The sequence below is a fragment of the Nicotiana tabacum genome, chromosome 7 (assembly GCF_000715075.1).
Source record: "Nicotiana tabacum cultivar K326 chromosome 7, ASM71507v2, whole genome shotgun sequence".
NCBI lineage: Eukaryota > Viridiplantae > Streptophyta > Magnoliopsida > Solanales > Solanaceae > Nicotiana > Nicotiana tabacum.
The window spans coordinates 136,847,270-136,857,850 of record NC_134086.1 but is presented as its reverse complement, the minus strand read 5'-3'; the positions used below and the strand labels follow the sequence as shown (position 1 = coordinate 136,857,850).

Genomic DNA, 10,581 nt, shown 5'->3' with positions numbered 1-10,581 from the left:
ACACGGGAATATAGTTCAAATTTCGGCAATTAGGAGCCCACCTGGAGAGCAAGGTAATACAGTTGAAGTTTTGGAAAACAGGTGCCCACATAGAGAGCAAGGGAATACAGTTCAAGTTTCGGCAATCAGGCGCCCACCTAGAGAGCAAGGGAATACAGTTCAAGTTTTGGCAATCAGACGCCCACCTGGAGAGCAAGGGAATACAATTCAAGTTCAACAATCAGGCGCCCACCTGGAGAAAGGGGAAAGCATCTCAGATTACAATTCAAGTCGGCAATAAAGGAACTTCACTGGGAAAATACAAGTCAACAAGGTAACAAGCATCGCAAGATCAAGTTTGAAGATATAGATAGGATTTTTGTAATGCATAGATCATAGTTTAGTCTAGCTTCTTTTATTTTGTCATGGTGTAATAAGGAGTTCAGTAAGAAGTAGCAGCGGCAGCAACAACAGTGAAATCACAGCTTCATGGTAGTCCTAGCTACCAAAACTCCCCGAACTACACTAACCTGATTCCTTTATAGCCAAGGATATGTAGGCAACCTTGGAAGCAGGGTGCGGCCAAATCTTTCAAAAATGCTTCCCACGGAGTATTGAAACAGTCAAAAATCGCTCGTATCCGCTCACTTTATCTTTGCACGAAAACTCTTCGTGTTTCCGAGCAAAGAGGGATAGCTGTGAGCACGTGATTTTTGTCCTATATGAATTACTCCCATAGATCCAAGAAAATAATATCCTCCCTTTATTTGCAATTTCGTAGATTTTTGTAGCATTTGTTTTGTTAATTGTTTGCATTTATCTGCATGTGTTAATTTTGTTTAATTAATGAAAAATACAAAAATAATAATAATGTTGCATTTGCATTTAGGATTTAAATTTACATTTTTTAGACTAATTAGCAAATTAGTTGTCATATAGAAATGAGAAAATCACAAAAATTAGTTTATTTTTTACACTTTCAACTTTAGTAGTTTTCCTTTAATTTGGTTTTTAATTAATTGTGGTAATTATTAGTTAAAGTTAATTAATTCAATTTGATAGGATATTGTGATTAGGAATTAATTTAGGTTTATTTTTAATTTTAATATAAAATAAATGAAAAGAAAAAGAGGAATTAAAGGAAAAGGAAGAGATTGAAAAGACGGCTGATTTTTGGGTTTTGGCAATTGAATTGCTCAGGCCCAGTTCGTTTTCCCCAAAACCCGCCCCAGCCCAAACCCGACCCATTCCAAATAGCTGATAAACACAAAATAAATGGACAGCCCTAATCTCCCAAGATTTAGAGACGCGTTATTGTTCTTCTTCTCCAAAACACCCGAATTCACTCCCAAAAAATTGCCAAAATTCAGGCGAGTGAGCCCCAATCTCACCTCACGCGTTCCCCTCTCTCCCCGTCACCATATTTCTAACCGTTTCTGATAGATTCCCTTTCCCCTTACATGCTTCTTTGATTTATCTCAGATTTTTCACCCTCCAGATGAAAATAAGGAAAAATAGGGAGCGTTAGATTAGATTTGAACTAATCTACTCCCTCCATTTGTCTCTCTTTCATCAAAAACGGGGTGAGAAATCTGTTTTGGGAGGAGGATTTTTGTTTTGGGTATTTCTTGGAGATAAAAGGAGAAGGTTCGAGAAGCCTGGAGGTATATATAAGGTGAGGTCATTTCTTGTGTAAGGGGGATTTTTTTTTTAGAGGATTTTCGGAGAGAGTTTTCGGAGAATTTTTCAGAAAAAAATTGCTCGAGACTTAGGAAGTTTCAAGAGGATCTTCTTTTGAACCTCTGTTTCTCATTTTTTTTTGGATTTTCCTATTTGTTTAATTTCATTTCTTTAAATTTCAGAGTCGGAAAAAGAAATAAAAATATATAGGCAGTTCAGTCATCTTCAGTTTGATTTTTGAATTTTGGTTTCAACATGGAAATCGATTAAGCCGAAAATTAAGTTCGACATTTGAAGTTGGGTCACTGATTTGATTCCTGTTTGTCCTCTGTTGTTGCTTCGAATATCCATTGTTGGATTTAGCTGGGTTTAAGCGAAGAGTTTCACAACTTCAGGTTCATTTCTTGGCTCTTTCTTTGTTGTTTTGATGATTGGTTGAACACGCGATGAGCCGTGGTTTTTGTGGCTTTGATTGTATTCATTTGTCATTTTCCTGAAGGATTGAATGTAACTTTAAATGCTGAATCGTCCGTTTTATTAATCCATTCGGAATATGGTGTTCATGAAATTGTGTTGAAAACTTGAAATGTGAATCCTCCAATTCATGGTTGTATGTCCATCATTTGGCTGCAGTATTTGTTTTGCTCTTACTGGTGTTAGTTTTTAATGGTTTAAGTAAAGAGATAAGTATTTTGAACCATCGACTCGGTGCATTAGATTCTTTCATGAAGTTCTTTGGTTTTTGACATAGATTTCCAGTAAATCGAGGGCTCGTTTGGTCTCTGTTCAAATTGCATATGTTAGGTGGAAATTTGGATTCTTTTAAAGTCATTTACTCTCAGTTTTAGCCTATATCCTTTTGAATCCTGCTATCAATGTTTTAATGTTTGCGAGCCAAGTTTGGAATAGAATAGTTGAATCCAGTTGGAGTTGTCTTTACTGATTCCCCTTGTTTCTCAAACGAGAAATCTTCTTGAAGTGTTAGGATCATTTCGACCATGTACACGCCAAATCAGATTTTGTGTGTGCATAATTTGAAATTTGTGAATCCGGCTTCCAATTAACCTTAAGTGTTGTGATTATCAAATTCCTGCTAGGCATATATATCTGTGCAGCAGTCATGTGCTTGTTTGATAAAGGAAGTAAGCTAATATGTGTGACTGTTTAGTACCATGCTTTCTTGTTAAGTTTTGATGTCCCTCTTTTAATTCATCTCTTGAATGAGTGCTATACAAATATCGCAGACAATATGTTCATATTTCTGTTTTAAATAATTGGTAACCTCGAGTCTTGTGAGCGAACTCATTTGCTTCTCGATCTTTCCATTTGCTTAAGAAGCACAGGATGATAATCTTCAACAAGGAAATTGGATCTTTGGGCACTGCCCTGTATAGTACTGACTAGTTTAAAGTTGATGCACATAATTTACTTCCTAATTTGACATCATTTGAGTTCTTTGATGTGCTTATTTATGCCCAGTCTATTTGTTAGTCTAATTCGTTTGATAAACACTCAGATATAAGTTTGTCTATTTGTTTTGTTCCATAAGTACATTTGTTGGTTGAGAGTATTTGTATAGAACCAAAATGAAGAATTGAAGTAGGAAGATTTTTATACAGAAGGTAATTTTATTTTCTCATATGTATAGCACAATCTGTTAGTAGCAGGCAGGTCCTTTCTTTGGTATTGACAAACGGAAGAGAATATCTGCTCTTCATTTGCTTTTGCAATGAAGTTTTGATTTTTCTGTTGAAGATGCGGACTTTATAGTTTTCATTGTCTATGAAGTTTCAAAATAAACTAAGGTGTGACTTTGGCTAGTTATGATCAGTTGAATTTCATGGACCTTTGGACCTTATAGATCATTCCAGTTGATACGAAATAAACAATTCATAAACTTCGTAGAAAAGCTTTTAGGCATGCTCTTAATATACTTATCGTGATTGTGTATACGTTCGCGTAACATAATTACGATTCTAAAAAATTAATTCGGAGTATGCGTTCGCGCAACTTCGGTTAAACTCTCTTAATATTGAAATTATTTTAATAGGCCACTAATTAATTTTAGTTTATATAGTTTTGAGGTGTGCCATCTATAATTTAATTATTCATGGCCCTCATATTGATAACCTAGATATAAAAATAACAAATGATCGTAGTTTGCTTTAGGTACGTTTAATATATTATCGTGGTCGTGGACACGTTAGCGTGACATGATTACGATTTTAAAAACAAAATCGGAGTATGTGTTCTCGCAACTTTGGCCAAACTTTTCTTAATAATAATAAAGCGTTATTAATTGTGGACACGTTCACGTGACATGATTTTTGACGCGCCAAACAAATGGGTACATGTGCGCGTGACCCGTTTCAAGATAATTTCTTAATTAAAAGGCGGTAAAAGGTAAAAGCACCTAGGTCCTTAAATAAATAACTAGACAATTTAATAAGCCAAGTATGATCAAAGCGATCATGCTAGAACCACGGAACTCGGGAATGCCTAACACCTTCTCCCGGTTAATAGAATTTCTTACCCGGATTTCTGTGCTCGCCGACCATAAATAAGAGTCAATTTCCTCGATTCGGGATTTTAAACCGGTGACTTGGGACACCATAATTATCTCAAGTGGCGACTCCGATTTTTAAATAAATAATCCCGTTTTGATTGTCACTTAAATTGGAAAAAACTCTCTAACTCCCTTTCGGGGGCGGTAAAAAAGAGGTGTGACAGGACCCACATGTAGATAAGTTTGCCATGTAAGATAGGTTTATTTTATTATGTAAGTTTGTCTTGTAATAACCTTCTAGTCCTATATAAAGGAGGCCTTGTAGTAGTTGGAAGATCATCTTGTAACCTTTGTAATATATTACATATGAGTGCTTTTTAAATTTTCCTCTTGTTCTTTCTTTCGAATGGATGGAAAGGCTAGTCCATGTATGTAAATAGAGTAAGAATACTCTTTGAAAGTTAGCTTATTGTAGTACGAAAGTTTTCTGAGTTATAAACAGCTAACATTGGTTATAGTACAAAAGTTTTCTAAGTTGTGTAGCTTGGTAAACCATCCCTTATGGGTTGTTGAAGCTAGCCACTTTGTATGAAAACTTTTGCGACTATAAGCAAATTAACTGTTTGTGTAGATTGACAAGTCATCCCTTATGGGTTGTTGAAGCCAGCCCCTTTGTAGGGAAACTTTCGTATCTATGATTTAGTTTGCTTTCTTGGAGTCTCTTGCTTTGTTCCTTATACTGTGGTATCAGAGCCTGCCTATCCTTTCGGATGGAGGAACAATTTACTAAATATGTTTGAGTCATTTCCATCATCCTTTTCCCTTGCAAAAATGAATATGTCCCCTACTCTATATAAAACCTTGTCCTAAAAATATGTTTACCTCTATGAAGTAGATATCCTGCCCGATGAACAAAAAGTATCCTCTACTAAACTACCCCTCATAAACCCCTACTCAGCTTTCGCCAAAAAATTATTTGCACCCTGGACCCAAATTTGTTCCTTAGTCCAACACAGACCAAAAGGAATCAAAGAATATGTTGTTGTCTCAAAACTTGACCAGTATCCTATTCTTGCCACTCGAGATGAGCAATTTTTCACTCTTCAAATCCCAGATGATTTTTCAATATAATGGAGAGATCATGATTTTACCCATATCCATTTTGGTGTTATCCGAATCGCTTTAACCTATCACGGAAGAAAAGGTCAACCTATTGTAGCTCGCCTTTCTCTTCTAGATACAAGATACTTGGAGTACCAACATGCAAATCTGGGTGCTGTAATAGTTACACTGAATGTCGGGACTGTCTTCATAACTATCTTTCCAAATTTCAACATGTCCCTTTATGATCCATACTTAACCGAAGCTCTAAAAATCCAAGTCCAAATCCAAGGAGCCCCTCAAGCCAAAGATTCTATCCAAGCCACTCTTCATCACCAAATGGTGTGGCGAGTCCACCTTCCTGGAGGAGAAAATAATGGTCATGGTTCGGCTTGCCAACAACTTTGGAAGGGAAGAGACAAAGGCTTGCTTCAGAGCCAGCCCATCCTTTCGGAGGGAGGAACAATTTACTAAATATGTCTGAGTCATTTCCATCATCCTCTTCCCTTGAAAAAATGAATATGTCCCCTACTCTATATAAAACCTTGTCCAAAAAATATGATTACCTCTATGAAGTAGATATCCTACCTGATGAACAAAAAGTATCCTCCCCTGAACTACCCCTTATAAACCCTACTCAGCTTTCGCCAAAAAATCATTTTCACCCTGGACCCAAATTTGTTCCTTAGTCCAACACGGACCAAAAAGAGTCAAAGAATATTTTGCTGCCTCAAAACTTGACCAACATCCTATTCTTTCCACTTGAGAGGAGCAATTTTTCACTTTTCAAATCCCAGATGATTTTCCCATATAATGGAGAGATCATGGTTTTACCCATATCCATTTTGGTGCTATCCGAATCGCTTTAACATATCACAGAAGAAAAGGTCAACCTATTGTAGCTCGCCTTTCTCTTTTAGATACAAGATACTTGGAGTACCAACATGCAAATCTGGGTACTATAGAAGTTACACTGAATGCCGGGACTGTCTTCATAACTATTTTTCCAAATTTCAATATGTCCCTTTATGATCCATACTTAACCGAAGCTCTAAAAATCCAAGTCCAAATCCAAGGAGCCCCTCAAGACAAAGATTCTATCCAAGCCACTCTTCATCACCAAATAGCGTGGCAAGACCAAAATCACGCTATGGATCTTTGCCTTCCCGGAGGAGAAAATGCTTTACTCTTAAATATTGATGCTACCAAAGGAAACACCATGTGCACCCAAATACCCAGACAAATTTCCAGAGATGAACTTCTAAAAATTCTTCCTGATTCCTGGATCACAAATTATGAAAAGTTAAGAGAGTCGGAGGAATCTCTGCAATCTGGTGAATGAACTTTTACCAAAAGAAATGACAAAACCGTTTGCACAAGCTTTGACCATTCCCATCTCAAAAAACCCAATAAAACCATCTTCTCTTGCCAAATGATTCAATCCAAAGATACAACGGATACATACCCTGAACCTGATGGAGAGTTCTTTTGGAATATACAAAGCATCATGAAAGAACATGACTGATGTCAAAATTTTGACAAAGAAGGAAAAAGGGCTTGGTGGTTCAAATGTCCCTTTACGGGACACTGCCCTTGGGATCTTGATTGAGACTTCCAAGACTGTTTGGAAGATCCAATTGGAGAATATGATGAACACCACCAGCATCATTGGGAAAGGTTCAGCCTCAACAAAACCAAACATAAATCCAAGAAAAAGGGGAAAACCACTGAAAATCAATTTCGAGCGAAATATGCAAATAAAGATCCTTCAATTGGCTCATTAAGTTGTCCAGGTAAATATGAATTTCTTGTCAGTTACAAACTCCAGGAATGGACAAAATTACTAGAAAAATTCACTCCAAGCTGGAAGGATAGTGAAACCACACCCAAACCCAAATCACTATCAGCTCATACACCAGAATCCAAAAAGCCACCTGAACCTGAAACTTCACCAACTCAAAAACCCACAAATCCCACACAACCACAGATATTTATGCTAAGTCCTCCAAGCTCCATTCATACCCAAGATTTTCCTTTACTTCAACCTTTTGAAAAAGAGGGTATAAGCCATGCTCCAAAAATTCCCAAGAAAAACATAATGCTACCTACTGGAGAAAAACCCCCAATAAGTGACATCAAAGCAACAATGAACTGGCAATCAGAAAACTCCACCTCCCAAAACAAGGTGTTGAGCAACATTGGCAACACCATAAAGAATGTGACCCATACACAAAACAAAATGATGAGCAAAGTGGAAACAATTGAGAAAAAGATGGAACATATATCGTCTCACCATGCCGAACTAATCAAAGCCTTGGAACTAAGATTGACAAATTTACAATATGAGATTTTTCCACCAAGAACTTCACTTTTCCAATTCTTCCAACAAAAGCAAAAGGAGACGATTTCCATCAGAGAACAAATTAACCTTTTGAGAAATGACCACTTTGAGACACAAAAGGCCCCGGTTTTCTGTAACACCCCGTACATTCGACTTAGGTATGAATGAGTTAAATGAGTAGTAAGGTTATATTTTTAACATGTGAAGTCCCATCGGGATGATTATGGGTGAAAATAGTTGTTTCAAATTCAAGATAGAAAGTGAGGTGCATAAGATTTGACAAAATCGACTAAGTTTGCAGAAGGTCCATGTTACAGCAGGTTCCAGTGACAATTTATAAGTAATTTGAGAAAAATCAAAGAATGAAATTTGTAATCATTTGAAATAGCTTTCCAACGATATATTGTAGAGCCCAAACAGAGCTCTGTGCAAAAGGTTATGCCCATTTTACAGAATGGTGTATAACCACCGCGATCCTGCCGCGTTTTACCGCGACCGCGGTGGTGAGGTAGTGTCCTAGCAATTTACCGCGGTCGCGCCAATTGGTATGCGGTGGACGACTTAGGAAGTCATTTTTTTAGCCCTATTTCGTCCCCCACAACCTCAAAACATAATAACTTACCATAGAAAGGAAAGCTCTCAAAAACCTAACTCCTTAAGGGTCCCTCCACCACCCAAGGTAAGTTCTAATGGTGATTATAAGTTAATTTTGATTTCCCAACATCTTATTAACATGGGTGAACCCTCCATATCATTAGATATTCGATTGGGGCATCATTGTTGAGAGAAGAAACCCTAGAATTCGAATTCAAGAAGATTGAACGTCAAAAAGGTAATATCTTCACCCTCTAATTGATTCTATCATTGAATTAATGGTTATAGACTCTAGTTCATGAGATATGAGTTGATGGGTTTGATAGGAAAGCATGAATGACTGTAGGTTTGGGTTATTGATTGTTGATTATTGGTTAAGGGTGTTGTTTACCTTATGGGTGATAAAGAATAATATTGATTATAACCATTTGAGACTTAAGAATTTATTTAGGAGCAAGAGAGTGTGTTATTAGATGTAGAAACACCATTAATAAGGACAATGAAGCTTAATCCCACCAAGTGTTTGAGAAAATGCCTAAGTGACCAAAACATGAGTATTATTGCTAATATGGAATCCCTTTGACTTGTATTGATATAGATTGAAGTTGAAAGGGGTTGGCGAATGTTGTATTATGCTCAAGAGTAGGAAGTTAAGGTATGTGAGGCTAACTCTCTATATTTGGGAATGTTAATGATTCTCCCTACACTACGTTTCTTTTACGACATATCGATTGCCTCAGAAATATAGTTAAACCTAGTTCCTTGATTAGTTGTTGAGCTTCTATTCTCTAGCTTCATAACTCGTTCATGACTTTCATTCTAAACGTTGTGAGCTCAGTTCGTCTTCAATATAGACTTGAGTTTGATGTCCCTAAGTCTCAGTATAGCTTACTCAGTATATCATAAACAGTTGAAGTTTCAGTGTTCATAATCAGTTCAAGAATACATGTCTCATTCTAGTCCTATTTAGTATTCCAGTATTATGTAACTCAGTATGATTCAGTATTCCAGTATTATGTAACTCAGTGTGATCCAGTATTCCAGTATTATGTAACTCAACATGATTCAGTATTTCACTATTATGTATTGTAGTATGATTCTCAATTCCTAATTTTAAATCCCTGAATGTCGAACACCTGTATTTGGGCCTGAGGCCGCAGTTAATGTTTTATGCATCTTTGGGCCTGAGGCCGCAGTTAATGCTTTATGCATCGTTGGGCCTGAGGCCACAGTTAATGCTTTATGCATCGTTGGGCCTGAGGCCGCAGTTTATGCTTTATGCATCTTTGGACTTGAGGTCGCAGTTATGTATACGTAGCAGTTTAATATTCAGATAAACAGGTTGTTCATATCCTTACTTCCTTTCAGTTCAATTATTAGTTACCATTCAATTATCAGTTACCAGTTTAGTTATCAGTTATCAGTTCAATTACTAGTTATCAGTTATCATTTCAGTTTCAGTTTGAATAGTTATCATTTCAGTTATCAATTATAAATTCTCAATTATCAGCTTAGTTTCAGTTTCAGTATTTATAATTCTTTCTTTCAGTTACTTTACATACCAGTGCAATTCAAATGTACTGACGTCCCTTTTGCCCGGAGCCTGCATCTCACGATGCAGGTAATGATTTACAGGTTGATGATTCAGAGCGCTAGGATTCTCGTACCAGCTATTTGGTGATCCCCAATATTTTTGGGGCATTATCATTACCTTACAGTCTTTAGTATTTTCAAACAGTCAATTTTTTCAGTACTTCATTAGAGGCTTCATAGACTAGAGTAACAGTAAGACAGAGTCACATGCTTTTCATGTTAAGAAATGTTGGCTACAAATATACTTCAGATTTATTAGTATTTTCGCACTTTGATTTATGTCATCCAGACTTTCAGTATATCAGCATGTATTAGTTTATCTTCCGCATTCAGTATGTTATGATATCACATGTTTATTCATCCAGCCAGTTGGTTCGCTCAGTCACATGTGTAAGCACGTGATTTTTGCCCTATATGAGAATTACTCCCAAAAAATTCAAAAATAAAATAATTTTTCTTGGTGTGCAATTTTTGTGATATTTTGTGATATTTTGTGTAACTATTTGTATGTTTGTCTATGCATGTTTATTTGATTAATAAAAAATACAAAATATGTCGCATTTTTGCATGTAGGATTTAATTCTACAATTGTTAGTAATTAAATTTGTTTACAAAAACTAAAACTTACAAAAATAGGCATCTTTTGCATTTTTAGCATTTAATGTCCAAATGAACAATTTTATGCTTAATTATTACTTAATTGTGCGTTAATTGTTATTGGAAGTTAATTGCGCTTTTATAACTTAATTTAGTTCTTAATAATAATTTAAGTACTTTTATAATTTAG

The 10,581-nt window shown here is 36.2% G+C and overlaps 1 long non-coding RNA gene across 1 annotated transcript; it reads left to right on the top strand.

Annotated features, from left to right (window-relative positions):
* The first annotated feature begins 1,272 nt into the window (after window positions 1-1,272).
* Window positions 1,273-10,091, top strand: LOC142161857 (uncharacterized). Its single transcript, XR_012693556.1, has 2 exons — window positions 1,273-2,054; window positions 9,823-10,091. It is a non-coding gene; the product is annotated as an uncharacterized LOC142161857 (long non-coding RNA).
* The last annotated feature ends 490 nt before the right edge of the window (window positions 10,092-10,581 follow it).